At 44.3% G+C, this 15,991-nt stretch overlaps 1 protein-coding gene across 1 annotated transcript in view; it reads left to right on the top strand.

Annotated features, from left to right (window-relative positions):
• ABTB2 (ankyrin repeat and BTB domain containing 2) overlaps nt 1–15,991 on the top strand; it is a 111,686-nt gene that overhangs the window by 40,387 nt on the left and 55,308 nt on the right. The window lies entirely within an intron of this gene.

Raw genomic sequence — 15,991 nt, 5'->3', positions numbered from 1 at the left:
TATTTGGGTTTGTGAAGCAGAGTCCCCAGGGAAAGGTTAGGTTCCAGGAGAAATGAAATCTCCCCTCAAAAGTTCTTCTCTGTTTGTGTACAGGCCTAGTGAATACCTGGGAGGAAGGAGAATTGAAAATATTTATCACTTATGTTCTAATTTACATGTCTGTACAAGTGTCTTGTTTTTGCCTGGGTTGGAAATGCTATGTCATCAGGAGAGTCTGCCTTTCTGGGAGACATTTTCTTGTAGGATCTCTCAAGCACCTTCTCCCCTTTATTTTCTTTTCTTACAGTTTTCCGTGCTTAGTGCTGGAGGAAGGTCCAGACTTTTTCCACAGTCATTGCAAAACTGTTCAGAGAACAAAGTCAGCACTGTGTGAGTCCCACGCTTTGGTGTCTCTCCACCTTGAAGGAGTTTTGGAAGGGAGTGTCACTGGAGAAGTGCTGGCTTTGGAAGCCTTAAATCTTGTGTGAGCTCCCAAATTTGTACAGGCAGGGGATGTGAAGTGCTCACATGCCTTATGGACTGCTTCAGGTTATCCAGATACTGGATTTGAATAAAATTAGTTATCAAGCATGTAGATATGCACATCTATTTAGCAGATCAAAGGTATACTACACCAGAGTCATCTGCAGCTGCCACTAACATGGTGAGACAGATCAAATATCTGTGATATTTTTTCTGGTTTTAGAAAGTTCTGCCAAACTTTTTGGAAAAAAGACAGATTACAGAAGTAGTCGTGGCCCAAAAAAAACCCAGGCACAAAAAAGAGCCATTCTCAGAGCGTGAGTGAAAGCACAAGGGAAACAAGCTGCTTGTAGAAGGTGTAGAAATGGCTTTAAAAAACAAAAATCAAGCTGAAACATGTTCTCTGTAGTCTCTGGTCTCAGTCTACAGCTGCTCCTTCTCCAGCCAGGCATGCAGCAGTTTCCTTGCAGCGCTCCCTGAGGCCTTGGCATTGCTCAGTCTGTCGAGACCAACAACAGCTCAGCACTGGGGAAACGTATGAAGCACGAGTTGAATGGTGCCAATACTTCATAATGTTACAGGGCTTTTCCCCCACAAATAGAGGGATCCTGCACTGAACTGCTTTATGTTCAGTCCTCTTCACAAATCTACATCTTTGACTTGTAGTTTTGGAGAGGCACTTGTGGCTTTTCGGAGGTGTGGTGCGTTCTCAGGCTTTGTGCTTTGATGTTGAGTATTTTGACATTTGGCTTCAAAGCTGAAGGGGATCGGGCTCCAGAGGGCTGGAGGTTCAGACTCCAGTTTCAGATGGATGAGAATGAGGGAGGCAAGTCAAGTATCAAAACAGGGCCCTGGGAAGCACAGTGGTACTCGGCAGCAGAGCCGATACAATAATGCATGACCAGAGAGCCAGGAGCAGAATTACAGGACAACTGGGGCTAAATTCATGTCTTTCCGAAACTTTCTTCTCTGGAGCTCCTTCAGTTTCTTTTATGGACCAATGAAAATGGCCTATAGTCAAAGACTAATGGTGAAATGCTGAATTTCAGGCAGTGTTTTCACACTGACTCTCCCTTTGTGGCCAGAGGTAAAATGTTTTGTTGTTTCTAATGTGTAGAACAGGCCAGACACTTCCCTTCTCAGAGAGACATGTGGGAATTAGCTTCCACTTCCAAAATATTTTAATGTGCTGTCGTCCTTCATGGTTCAGAATGGACTTTAACCGTGGAGATCTCTGCCTGTGGCTCAGCACAGACCACACCTACCACATTGCTGTGAGCTTTATGCAATTGAGTCACCAGAAAAAAGCTCACAAATTGGCAGGAGCTCACAGGGGAGCAACCCAAACAACTCAGGGACTGGCTGGAGGGGTTAAATTAATAGCACAAGATTAAAAGAGATAAATACAGGTAGTTTGGTGAAAGCTGTTCCCCTGAAGTTAATTATGCCATATTATTTGAAAGATGTAAATGGTGAAGGATTTGCTTAGTGCACTCTGGAGAGGTAATTGGCAGAGGAAAGAGGATGCAAAAGGAACTTCAAGTTGAATACCAAAGGATTTCCTGACAGTGGATGTCTTGCTCTGTCAAACAGACTTGCAGGAAAGCAAGACTTTTATGTTTCCAACAGTGAAAGCCCCACTGTTGGAAACATAAAAGTCTCCTCAATAGAAGAGAAATCCTGAGCTGAGATGAAGATGAAACCCAGTGAGTTTTGTCTGTTCCAATTACTGTAATTAGAGAGACAATTGATACATCAGTAATGCCCCGGAGCTCGAATCAGAGAGATGCTGTAGGAGCTCACAAGCAAGCTTTCCCTTTCTGTCATAAAATCTGTAGAGTAATCTGGATCTAGACTGACTCAGAAGTGAGTCCTGAAGGGCCACAGCCCTGGATATTCCTCTCTACCCTGGAGTACCCAAGAGTGGAATACAGCTCTTTAACTCATTCTCCATGTATGGGCTACAGTTCACAAACCCAAAAATGCTGTCCCAGGCTTCCAGGGTCCTTCTGATCTGTAATTATAAGAAAAGCTATTAAAAGCTTCAGAAACTACAGAGAAAAACTAATTTTCCTGGAGGTTTTCTACTTCACCTAACTTCCCAATTAATTCTGAACATCTTTTCCCTTTCTTAAATATTTTTGTTTCACTTAGATTCCAGGTGTTCCTATGCTGCAGCACATAGAGTTGACCTGAATATTTGAGAAAGGACAGCTGGGGTGCCCTGGAGTTCCTTGCAGGCAGATTTATCCTGGAGCCCTAGCAGGGTATATTAACCCATATTTAGTGCTGTGCTGTTGCAATTACTGCACTCCCAGTGATTAACTTGTTTACAGTTATCATGAGCATCTCTGCAGCGCTCAGCAGTCAGCTGAGCCTTTTTCTAGAAAACAGTATCAGCAAAAAATCAGTATTCCTGCCAGCTAAATAAGCTGCAGTCCTAAAATCAGACCATTCTGGGCACTTTATTTAGACCAGGCAAATCCTGAGCTCTGTTCTGTAGAGCAAGGAAGAAGTCAACCTAAACAGTCATGGCTTTTAACTTGCCACACACTGGGTTTGATCTGAAAGCTGGATCAAATTGTCCTTTGTAAACAAAACAGCACATTGGAAACCACATGTGAGAAACAACAGCTATGAAGCTGTAATCATATTGCATGGGAAATACCAAAGTGAGTTGTTTAACTAGGAGCATTTAAATTTCTGGGGGGAAAAGGTCTGAAGGGTTAACACAATTCTTTTTTTTTTAATCTGTGATAAGCACATGAGATCTGCCAAGCTCCATTCCCTGTGCTGATGAACCTTTCCAGGGTTTTGTTCCCAACCTGTAATAGTCCAGGAATGGAATTTCAGTCCCATTCCCTTTCCCATGTCAGCATTTCATGGCTTATCTACAGCTTTCTGCCAGACCAAGCCTCAGCCATGGCAGAGCAGCTCTTAACATTGTGGTCATGATTTGTGGTTAGCTGGACATTGTATTTACAACATGAAGCTTCAGGGCATCTCAGATGGAGGATCTAAAATCCAGGGAGATGTGGGTGTGGGATTTCAACCTTTTCAGGTTATTTTCTTAGGATACTTCTGTTTTGGGGCATTAACTTGTTGGTGGCTGGGTTTTTAGGAGGCAGTCCTGGTGGAATGAAAACAGCAAGATTTAGTGTTGCTGAAACTCCAAGAATTCCCTGCTGTTCCTGTGCTGGGTAACTCCGAGACAGGAACACGTACAGCAGCATTTTTATAATTTTAAGTGCTGCCAAGCACTTCACTAAATGTGGGAGAACTCATGAGCTGGAGCTGAATGTATTTGCTCTATTCTTTCAAAATAAAAATACACGTGCCATGACAAAGCTTCCAGAGTACTGATGTAATTCTGGTTACTTAAAAACCGAAAATTGAAAATTTGAAAAGCCTGTAGTATTTTTGGGTTTGTTGAACCCTTCACCTCAGCCTCACTGCTTCCCATGGGGGAAAGCAAATTAAAGCCAAGGTGACAATTCTATTCCCAGGCCCAATTCTGGAAGTGGGAGCAGAATGCCTGACTTATCCAGGCTGTCCCAGCTTCCCTTATCCTCTCTGTGCCGCCCTGCACCCCGTCACTGACACTGCTCCAAGGAGAAAGGCCGCGATAAGGAGGGGCAGCTGGGCTGTCCCGTGGGTTCTGTGCTGTGACTCCACGATAACACGAATTGAATTGGCTCAGTAAGTGCTCTGTGGGCAGGGTGCCAGCCCTGCTGGGGGTTCTGCTGCTGGGGCAGGGCTGGGATAGGAGCGGTTCTCACCGTGGGCACCGCTGCGGCATCGCTTCCCATCGGCTCCCAGGGGATGGGTACGGACACACAGGGCTGGCTTGGGGGCACTGGGGTGTTTTCCTCTGGCACAGAGATGACAGCTGGAATGAGCTCTTCCTAGATGGAATTCTCTGCCTGGGTGGCATGTCCACCACCAGCCACACTTTCTTCTCCTTTGCCTCCTCAGCTCTCTACATCCCTGGCCTTGGCTTGGGGTGGTCAGTGGCTCTTTACTTGCTCCCTTACCTTCTGCCCTCTTCATCTCTCTGACAGGAGAGAAGTAAGAAGCAGGAAAACGTCTTCTGTTGTCCTTTGGACACTGGCAAACCCACTGCTAGCATTGTCCCTTTCCATTTACTACTTCTGTGTGTTATTCCTCAGAAATTCTGCTGGGAAATACTGCTCTGCTACAGATACAGGGCTCAGCCTTCCAGTGATGATGCCACTGCATCAATCAGACACAGTATAAACTACAATAGTTACTGTGCTGAGGTTTTCACCAGGACCTGGACTTGGATGATCCTTGTGGGTCCCTTCCAGCTTGGGATATTCTAAGGGATAACTCCTTGTGATCCATATGAATGCACAGTGTGTGTGCATTACCAAAATCTGAGTTCTTTCACTGTTCATTCATTATTTTTATTCAGGGACAGGTATACATAGTGAGGGCCATTTGAAATATTTATTGCTTCAGCTGGTTAGAAGTTCCTTGGCCTTAACTAAAAATCTCATACAGAGGGAAAAAGTGTATGTATGTGTGTAGCTAGAGAGACAAGGGCAGTCTTTTTAGGTATCCTGTTTTGTTCTGAACAGACATATCCCATTCCCATTTTCCCCCCTCCTCTGTCAAATTTGGAGCTTCAGCAAGCTGATTCTAACTACTAACATATGTCTGGGGGTGGGGAAAGTGATGCAGGAAGGAGTACTCCGAGGAGTACAGTAGCATTTCTATATTCAGCAAGTTAGTCAGCAGCTCCTTCAGTTGTAACACAAAAAATAAAATGAATGGTCTGTAAAGGAGCTGTAAATCTGGGAGAGCAAAGCTTGTGCTGTTCCTGAAATGATCACATAGCAGATCATAACTGTACCTACTGTTTTCTCTGTGAGGAGGAGCTCAAAGCACTGCAGTGCTTTGAAGTAACAGAGATGTTTATTGCCTCTACTTCACAAATGAAAACATGAAGTGCCAGACAAAGACAAAGCCAGATCCTGAATTTCTTGCTTCTCAAGGGCCATTTGCCATTTTCAGTGTGAGGTGCTGTGTGGAAGGAGTTTTGACAATTCAGCAAGTTGTGATGGAGTGGGAGATGAAACCATGTCTGAGGTGGGGGAACACCAAGATCTCTTGCTTCTTAATCTGTTCTTTGAACCTTGGAATCATCTTAACTTTTGTCATCCAAGTCAAGCTCCACTAACAGCTCTACCTGAGCAGGATCTGTCCTTGCCTGAACTTTTGGAAATCTCTCCTTTGAACCTGCCCTGGTGGTGATCCCTTTGAGCCTGAGTTCTTGTTTTAGTTTGGCCTTTTACTGTACAAATCATGACCTGGGGGTTGTCTCACCACCTCATGTTCTCACCTCTGCCTTTCAGTGCTTGAGAATCTTCTTTCTATGTTCACCCCTCCCAAAATAGATAGTTCCCCCCTTCTATTTTAAATTGCTCATATCCCTACACCTGGAAGTGTTCAGGACCAAGCTGGATTGGTCTCTGAGTAGCCTGGTGTGGTGGAGGGTGTCTCTACCCAGGGCAGGGGATGGAACTATGGTGATATTTAAGGTTCCTTCCAAGCCAAACTATTCTAGAATTCTATGATTATATGACATAGTTCTATTTACTTTTAGTCCTTAAGGATCAACAAGTTGTTTTCTAATTGCTGTCTCCTGAGTGTTTCTTGGTTAGGCAGGTAGCTGGAGAAAGAAAAGCACTAATAGTTGTGCTTTAAATCAAATTACTTTAATGTATGCTATGCGTGTGGTCAGTATCTCCATTAATTTTTGGTCTCAAATATGAGTTGCCCATAAAGCCTCTATGACTCCTGCTGGGTGTGAGCCAAGAGAAAGGAGAGCTATGAGGAGTAGAAGCACATCTTCCCCATAATTGCAATCATATTTGAGTCCACTGGTGCTGCAGATTTAACCTTCTGCTTCTGTGCATTCCTTCACTATTATCACCTGGGGTTCAGCACTGGGCTGAGGCTTTTGCTTCAAGTCTCATCTTGAACACACGCTCTGCCTTTCTTCTTTTTTTTCCCTTCCCTTTGTGTTTGCTCAGACTCAAAACTCAGGTTACAAATCTCAGTGGAGGAGTCCTTTGAGCCCTGCCAATTGTTTCTGGAAGCTAATTATTGTGTGTTAGTAAATGAACCAGGTAGAAAGAATGTTAAATATATCAGACTTGCAGCAACACGTCTCCTGTCAAAAGGCAAAACACTCACCTCTCCCTAGCAGATGAGATAGCAGCAGTTGCAGCCACCAGCTGGTAGGAAGGTGAGGCACAGAATACACCAGGAACAGGAATAGAATTGTGATTTTATACAATGAGCTGCTCATGTAGAAAGGAAACTTTCTGAAAAGTGGAGCCCAAGACGGTTTCCTGTAGCACACACATGGATGTGTGCTGCTGGCAGTGTAAGGAAAGCCTCTTGTCTCTTTTTTATTTCCTCTTGTCCTTTCCAGACTCAGTAAATGCTGCAGTGGAACAGGAATTTGAATGCTGACTCAGAATATGTATCCCATCCTGGTTGGTTTGATTCCTGCTTTTCCAGCTATAGCAGGATTTCTCCAAATGAAGGCTCAGGCTCTGAAATGCATCCCCTTGCCCAGAGGGGAATAATGAAATCCAGAACGCAGCAATTCAAACCATCCCTGATTCCAAACCCATCCCCTGAGTACTTGGTTGAGGGGACACCATTTAAAAGTGAACTCAGTTCAAAACAAACCTGCAGTTCATTATCAGTTTGGGCTGGTTTAATCTTGCAACCCTTTTATTATTCCTCCTTTTGGAGACTGTCTGAGGTGAAGGCTGCATCTCCCACTGCAGAGAGTGCCTCATGTCAGTGCTGTGCAGCACAGCCTGCTCACGTTGGTCTGACAAACTCCAGGAACTTTGCAATCCAAAAAGGAAGCTCGTGCTAAAAGTAGGGCACAGTCAAAGAGTTTGCCACGAGTCTTTGAGCTCCTGGTACCTTTCTGGTTCTACCCATAAAACACAGGTGATCAACTCTGAAGTGCTGCATTTTTTAAAAATTAAATGCACCCTTGTCCCTCCGTTTTTCCTGTGTCTGTGCTGTGTCAGAGGAGGGGATCACTGTGTTCCAGCACACGCTGTGCCAAGGTAGCAGATGCTGAGGCAGTATCAGGTGTCTCCAAAGTTCTCTCCTCTCATGGAGTCTTGTCCTGGAAGAGCAGAATTGAGAATTGAATCTCAGGTGTCGACGGCTGTGCTGCATAATTGATTATAACTTTATATGGCAGAGAGAGAAACAGCAATGCTGCCTCTGGGTGCTAATGGTAATAATGGATCTGGTTACCAAGGATCTGTATCACACTTCAGGGGTTTTTTTAATCTTTCCACTGGTGTATCATTTAATCCAGACGTTACCATTAATTAATTATGTTGTAATTAATCCTTGTTGCTGTTCGTATCTGTTCCATCTGAATAAATTTGTCTTAGCCAGTTGACTAAGAACAAAGGCATTTTTGAACTTCTGTCAGTGCAGAAAGTGACCCCAAGTAAACTATACTTTTAATCCTGTGGGTATCAGTCACTTCAGCTCCACTGAAGTACATATATTTCTATTTTGTAATATGTCTTTACCTTTACACACGCATGCTGTGAATTTCTTTTCACTACGTACCTTATGCAGCCTGTCCTGTGAATCCAGAGGTTGGGAGCTGTTGTGATGTTTGGGTTCGGTTGGCTCTCTCCCTCTGCAGATGCTGAAACATCCTCTAGATGCACTCCGTGCTCTTCTTGAATTGGGACAGCAGCTAAAATACAAAAGTGTTTCCTTCACAAGCTACACCTCCGCACGTTTTCCGAGTGCAACCTAAGGATGTCACTTAATCCTGACACTCTCCATCTGCTCAGTAACCATGACAGCTCCAGTGAGTTTTATTTTCAATGTGCAGGAGAGGTGTATGTATTATTCAGGATGCAAAACGTAACACAGTGAACAGGTATTTGTGGTTTCATTCGGGCCAGTTATTTGACTCTCAAAAAACCCAGCAAGTAGTAGGCTGGGTTTTCCTCCCTCCTGCTGATTGCACTTTATCCTCTTTCCTCATACCCTTCTTATCTATTCTTAATTCTCTATAGAAATGCTTCACTGAACATGTCAGATGTTTAATATTCTGGTGTTCCCTGCATGGGCTCAGGCATTTTAAGCAGTTGCTTTAGAAGACCTATAAAGTGATCTACTAAATATGAATAATCTTATCTTAAATTGGTTCCGCTTTAGAAAAAATAAAGAAATTGAAATTGCAGAGAAAAGTTGTTGGTTAAAATGTAAGCACGAATCACAAATTGCTTCTGAGGATATCTGAGTTTTGATTGTTTCTAGTGCAAATACTGCACAGTCAAATTTTGATCTGATTTAAACCCCTGGCAGGCCTTTGATGTCAGCGAGGTTATGCAAGGCTGGCTTTGCAAGCCTCTCGCCATTTCCTCCCACGAATCCAACCCAGACTCTCAGTCTCTGCAGGATGAGCAGATGGTTTACTGGGAAATTCACTTGGTTTCACCAAGGTTTTCCCAAGTTTCAATGTGTAAGTGAGGCAGAAATGAACACAGGCCACCAAAAGCAAGCCTGATGTGTTATCCTGGCAGTACCTGCCCTAGGAGCACAGCACTGGCTGAATGCCCAGTGGATGAAGGATCCTGTTGCTGAACCGGGAGGTGAGGGATTCTCCTGGTGTTGAGAGGAAAGGTTGCACTTTCAACCTTAACTCACCCTGGTTTTGTCTGGCCAGTGACAATTCCCAAATTGCCTGGCACATTCTCAGTGTTGTTGCTTTAAGGTAAGAGATCTGGAGGCTGCTGGAGCTTTAATAACCATGTCTGCAGATACTGGCGTGGCCTGCATAGCTCAGCTCTTGCCTGGGCTTTTTTGCAAAGCCTTTCATCTGCCAGAACAGTGTCTGAGTCTCAGGCTCCTCTTGCTCACACTGATTGTTGGCCATAAGTTGTGCAAGTCCCTGGCGTCACAGCATCCAAAGGGGAAATCTCTGGTGCCTTTGTTACACACGTGGGAGTCTCCTCAGCATTGGCTGTCTGGCAATTAATAGGGCTACTTAAATATGTCCATGCTTCCATTTGGGATAGTTTAGGCAGAATGTTTACTAGTCCAGTGTGCTCCGTTGTTGCAGCGGAGAAGGAATGTGAAGGAGTAGATGTGGCGCTTCATGAATGGTTCAGTGGGCACAGGGGTATTTCATCTTAATGATCTTGGAGGTCTTTTGCAACCCTAATGATTCTGTGATTCTCTTTATAGGATGAGCTATTATGCACTCAAAGCAGAACCAGCCCATCATAAGCCTTCTCCCAAATCCAAAGCTCACCTCTGGGCACTGTTTCTATATATAAGACTCACAGTGCAGGACACTGAATTTTCTGTCTGAAAGAGCTTTCTGTCTTAGATGAACCCTGCTAAACAGCTGTGACAACCATGGGAGATGAAATAAGTAAAAAAAGGTGGAAGGAGATGGCCTGAGGAGAGGAGAGGAGGGCTGCATGTACAGAGAATTATGGAATTAGGGTTTTTCAGTTCAGCAGAATTGACTGCTCTCAACAGAAATTGATCCTGCCTGTTCCCTGAGAGCCCTGGCAGATGAGTATCCCTCAACCAGGGCAGTATTTGTCCTGACAAAGTGTGGTCAGTGCAGTGGATCCAATTCCAGTTTGTCCCACAACCTCTCCTAGAAAAAGGCAGGGCTGCTGTGAAGAGCATAATTTGGGATTTGTTTGCTTTTGTAGCCTTCTGGACCCGCCTTTTCCTGCAGGTCTCCCATGACTGTTGAATGTAAAATAAGAGAACCTGGAGCCCCAGGGGGCTGTGATCACACTGGCCTTTTAGTGGGGCTAACAGAGCTGGAGTGTGTACCTGGTTTTGCTTGGAAGAAGTGGAGCGTGTTTTTAAGGAGCATATTTCCTTCCTACCTTCCCTCAGTGCACACAGATGTTATTCCAGAGAAACTGCAACTACACAGCTTTGTAGAAATTGTAGACTATACTGTTTCCTTCTCAGTTTCATGCATCTGTACAGCCTTGTAACTCAGAAGGGCTCTGTAACTCAGAAGTTCTTATCATTTCCACCATGAGATTTATTTTCTGGGCCTTACTGGAAACATTACCAGAGCAAACTTGGAGCTAGCGATCCATCTCCGTTGTGTTTTACTGTCTGGTTTTTATTATGCCTGTGGTTTTCACTAGATTTGCTTCAGCTGTGATTTATTTTGGTCTCCTGCTCTGGCATTTGCTGGGTAAGCTTGCGTATTCTTTGCATTTTGTTGTGTTACTACATTTCTCTTCTCTGAATTGTTATTTTTAGGTGACTTTCAGGCCTTTGTCTTTCTCCTGAGTACTGGTTTTCCAGATTCCAGGTTGGCTCAGCACCTCCTGCTTGACTCAGGAGTTCTTGCTGCCTTTTTTATCTTGCTGAAAAATAGTCAGAAAACTGTTTTATTAATGGGTCAGTAATTGTAGTCAGGATGTTCAGCAGTTTAATGTGGTACATAACAGCTTGGTGGTGCTCAAAAGCATCTGAGTAAATCTTTATTTAACTCACTATTACAAAGTTCTGAGGCAAGTCTTCAACAGAGAAGGATGGTGGGGTGAAGAAGGAGCCAGAGTTTTCTCAGTAGATTTGAGGTTCTTGTGTTCGGGGAGACAGATAAAGTGTGACCATTCCAGAGCCCAGGTTCTCTCACTTTTTTTGCTGTTCAGACTCTTTTGGGGGCCTTTCCAGCTCTCAGTCCATGAGCTCAGGGCTGCTGCCTACACAACCTGTAGCCCAACACTGTGTGCATTGTTTGGGCAGGAACTTCTCTGATTACCATATGATTCACAGCCCTGCTGTGCCACCAACTTATGTCATACATGTCCTGCTCCCACACCCACCGTGCTCACAGCAATCCTCTGCTCTGCTTGTATTTATTTTGTTTCTTTTGTAATAAAAAACGGTGGCTGGAAACCTCAGCTGTGGAAATCAAGTGTGGTCAGCTCTGACAAGGTTTTTTTGGCTTTCCTTTTGCTTTTCCTCCATGTGTGTTTACACACAGAGCACAGCCTTGTCTTTCCTCCCCAAGCCAGGATCCAATTACACCCTATCCCTGTGCTGTTCCCGCTTTTCCTCAGCTACTAACCCAAATGTAGTTGTTAATACAAGCCTCCTGCAGGTTCTGCACCGTCCTGAGCCTTCTCTACACAGTGCCAGCTTCAAAAGCCACCAGGCAGGTGCTGATGTGACAATAGTGACTAAAGCCTGGCTGCTCTCATCTCCAAGTGCAACAGCTTTACCCTCAGTCATTCCCATGCAGCAGGGAAGGGTGGTTTCTCACAGGAACTAAACATGAAGGTTGCCTTCCACGGGCTCTTACCTTGGGGACTGAGCTGCTGGTGTGTGTCCCTGTGGGGAAGGACCACAGAGTGTCCCTGCTCCTTCTCTTCAGTCAGCCCCCTGGGATCCATCAGGGCGAGCTTCCAGTGCAGCCATGGCCCCGAGGGTGGCGTTGCACTGGATGCTCTTCTGGAGATGCTTTGGACATGGACAGTGGTCCTTACCCAAGGGGACAGGAACTTCTGAGGCTGATTGCTGGTTATACTGTGCTGTATCCCACTGGATACCTGTGAGGGGATCCAGATCCAGGCATCTGCTAAGAGCCTCCAGGACAGAGCTAAAGCACAGATATTCTGGAGGCCCAGTGTGGATTCCCATTGGAATTTTATTGTTTCCAGTGAAACTCTGCATAGTCATTTAAACCACTTCATTGTTGGCAGGGCTCTGTCCTGAGCACAAACACAGAGAAGCAGAGAAATGTCACTTGTAAACCACAAAAACTGCAAGAGAATTGAGTGTTGAGTAAGCCTTTTCCATCCCTTTCCATGAGTCTTCAGTTTGTGATCTAATGAGCCAAAGATACCAAGTGCTTTCTTGGTGTGAGGATTTTTTCCCCCCAATTCTTTGTTATCCATAATACTTTATTTTAGTCCTTTAATTTGGTATTGTAGACTCCCAGTTTGACTTTTGTTGCCTTAAACTGGAAGGAAACCACTGTCTTAATAGAGTTCACTTTTCAGATGATGTAGAGAGAGTGCCAGAAAACCTTTTTCACTTCTGGTTTCTGCCATATTGGTTCTGAACCATGCGGAACTGCACACTTTAGTTGGTGAAATACTGTGGGAGAAGATGATTTGCATTTCCTTAGCCAGCACAAAGCAGAAAATGCTCCAATGAAGGTGACAGTGTAGAAATTCCAGCAAGAGCTCCCTCCTTGCAACTTCCTCAGCCCTTACTTCCAGTAGTATGAGCTACAGGTGGTACCTGGGTCTTCTCTTGTTTGCTTTTGGGGTTTTTTGTTTGTTTGTTAATTCATCTAGACTTTATACGTGGCAGGATAAGCTGCTTCCAATAATAGGCTGTAAAACATAACAGGAACAATAATAATAAATAAAGTTATTTCAGTCTCGTTTGTGATGTGATTTATGGGCACTCCAAAAGCACTCTGCTTCCAGAGTGCAGGATCAGATGATGTTAAATAATAAAATGAACAAGGAATGGTTTTTGAAAAAAAAAGACTGTGGAACAGCAATTGCATTCTAGTTGGTGAGGAGAATGTATGAATACAGCAAAGAGATTAAAGAGGCATGAGAGTGAGCCAAGATGTTACACTTTTTAAGAGATCAGGAAGGGGAAATTCATCCCTTTCACAGCCTGGCTGTGAGCCTGCCAGCCCTTGGTCATGACCTTGGGAAAGGCAGCAGAGAAGCTGAACTGACCATTTACTTGCCTTTTATTTTTGGAAGGGATTGGTCTGGAATTAAAGTAAAAATCAGTCTCTTATGTGATGAAATAAGCTCTTTTTTTTCTTTTTCTTTTTTTTTTTTTTTTTGGCTCTGCCTGTCACAAACTTGTCTGCAGTTCAGCCCCAAGGGGAATGGAGCAGCAGGTCCTCACAGGGGCAATGTTATTAATGTCATATGGAGTTGGAGCTGCTCAGAACCAGTCAGGGAATGTGGAAAACTGCAAGGAAAGAAATAACTTTGTTTTAAAGATGACAATTGAAGTCAGGAGTAAAAGCTGAGGGTGATAAGTGCAATTTCAGCATGGATTGGTTCCATGCAAGAGGGAGATGCTGGAGCACGTGGGTTGGGAGTAGCTGCTGATTGAGTCCAGCCAGGCTGAGCTGCAGGGAAAGGCCTTTTCCTCCTCTGGGAAGTGCCATGGATCACATGCTGCAGATGGAAGCCCTGTGGGTTCATTACTCATTGCAGAATTATTGCAAACTGTCCTCTCTGCAGCCTCTGTGTCAAACTGAAACAGAACTGAGAGAGAAGCTGCGCTGCAGAAATGAGCCTTGCCCATCAAGAATTGAAACTCTGAATATTGAATAGAAATTCCTGTGTTATTCCTCAGTTCACAGGCATGAAAAAGAAGGCATGGAGTAAAATGTCCTAATTGGGGGATATAATTCCCCAACAACAACATCCTTCTGTGCTCTACCTTGTGACAGAGCAAGCCTCGTGCTCATCCCTTGCTCCAAGGCTCCAAGTTTCAAACAAAGTGAAGCTTTGTGTGAAGCTCAAAGTGAAGATGGCTGATGAAGCTGGGTGTCTTTTAGTCTCACCACAAGGGATTGATCTTCGTTTTTAATTGATTTTTCCCCCCTCTCTGGTCAGACAGTGCCAGTAAAGGGAATTTTCTGTGTGTGTCACTGGTGATCTTGAAGTCATTTGCCTGTTCCCACTGGCATGCCCTGGCTTGCCTTTCATCTCCCTTCAGGCTTTTAAAGGCTGGGGAGAGAGCAGAGAGAGATTTAGCCTTATCTCATAATTTGTTGTAAAACAGCTTCTTTGCTGTGTAATTTGTTTTGGAAATGTTTAAAAAAAATTGTATTTTTATCAGGACACAGATGTTGCCACAAACACAGAGGCAACCAGCAGCCCCTTTGGTGGATCTGGACAGAACTTCTGGGTTCTTCCCCAGCTCTGCCTTGTCCCTGCACTGGTTGAGAATTAAGGATTTAATTGCAAACATCAGAAATCTGTAATTGCAACAACACCTGCCTTGTAATAGACAAGAAAGTGCCTGTTTTTCAGGTTAATACTTGTCTTGAAGCAGCTGCTGACTTTGTCATGGCTTTGTTCACTGAGAGTTGTCTTGCTCTGTGTTGGTTGAGGTTTTTTTTTCCCCCCAAGAATTCTTTGGAGGAAACCCAGAATTCTGAAGTTGCCTTGCTTTGAGGCTGATATATACAGCATTATGTTTTATATAAAGCAGCAGACTAATGCTCAGCTTTGCTCTCAGTGGATCAGGAATTTAGTGTTCAGTTTAGAGCTTTTCCCCTGTGCAGACTGAGAGCTTTTGTCTTGCCCTGCCGCTTCCTTCCTCGCATCTCAGAGCGTTTTCCAGCATCTCTGAGGCAGAGTCTGTGGAAGCAGGGTTGGTGACTGTTAAACAGATGAGAAAGCTGAGGGAAATGCCTTAGCCACATGATTTAGTGGCAGACTGGAATAAGTTCAGTATTTCTGCTGCTGGGTCCCAGGAGCTGTGTACTAAACCTACTGTTGCCTTTCCAGCCTCCAAAGGCTTTTCCCACTCTAACCTCTATTTCAGCACAGGCTTAGGGTTTTTAATGCTGCCTCAAAAATAGCTGTCCTTCTCTTCTGAGAATAGAGAAGTTTTTCTTCAAAATACCTTCCCTCCCCCAGATATTCTTTTTTTTTAAATTTTTAATCATTCCCTGCTGAAAACCTCCACATCAATCTGATCTCAGCTTGTCCTTCCAGCAGGAGAGAGGGGTTTGCACAGGCCCCATCCAGAGCTGGGAATGTCAGCGCCTCTCTGGGTTATTTAAGATACGTCTGCCGTGCAATAAATCTCATCTTGTCATTCTAATGGTACAATAACTTGGAAATGAAAGAAGTCAGCTGGGGGAATATGTGTGTGCACTGGAAAAACCATCCAGAACACTGTGCTGGAACAGGCCTTTGGATATTGTTGTGGAAAAAGCTTGGAAGCCGTTAGCCTGGTGCACAGGAGCAGTGAAACAAAACAGGGGTGCTTGTTTAACAACGAGAGAAAATCGGAGAGTGGCAGAGCGAATGTGCCCATTCCTTCTGCACTCTTCCATTGCTTTTAGGTAGAGGTGCATGTCTTGTTGGCACTATCTCTCAGGAGAAAGGGCACATAAAGAAAACAAGCCAGAGGATAACCAAAACAATACTAACATAGGCTAGCATTGAAATGATTTATTTTTCTGTTGTACCTCCCAGCTGAAGACACTGAATAAACCATATCCATATGGAAATGCCTTGAACTTTTAGGCTGTCAGGCAGGTTCCATGGAGCATATTTCATAAATCTGCTTGAGGGAGATGGATTTCACCTGGACATGGCACCAGGTGCCATGTGGTCACCAAAGATGTGCAAACAGGAAAATAATTGTTGATAACCCCTTCTGTTCTCCCACCCTTTTCCCTGACTTCCAGGGCACTGGGTTTCCAAGGGCTTTGATGGCTGTGCCT

This window comes from Agelaius phoeniceus, chromosome 6, assembly GCF_051311805.1.
Source record: "Agelaius phoeniceus isolate bAgePho1 chromosome 6, bAgePho1.hap1, whole genome shotgun sequence".
Classification (NCBI taxonomy): domain Eukaryota; kingdom Metazoa; phylum Chordata; class Aves; order Passeriformes; family Icteridae; genus Agelaius; species Agelaius phoeniceus.
Note: the sequence above shows the minus strand (reverse complement) of the source record. Positions and strands in the feature narration are given on the sequence as shown.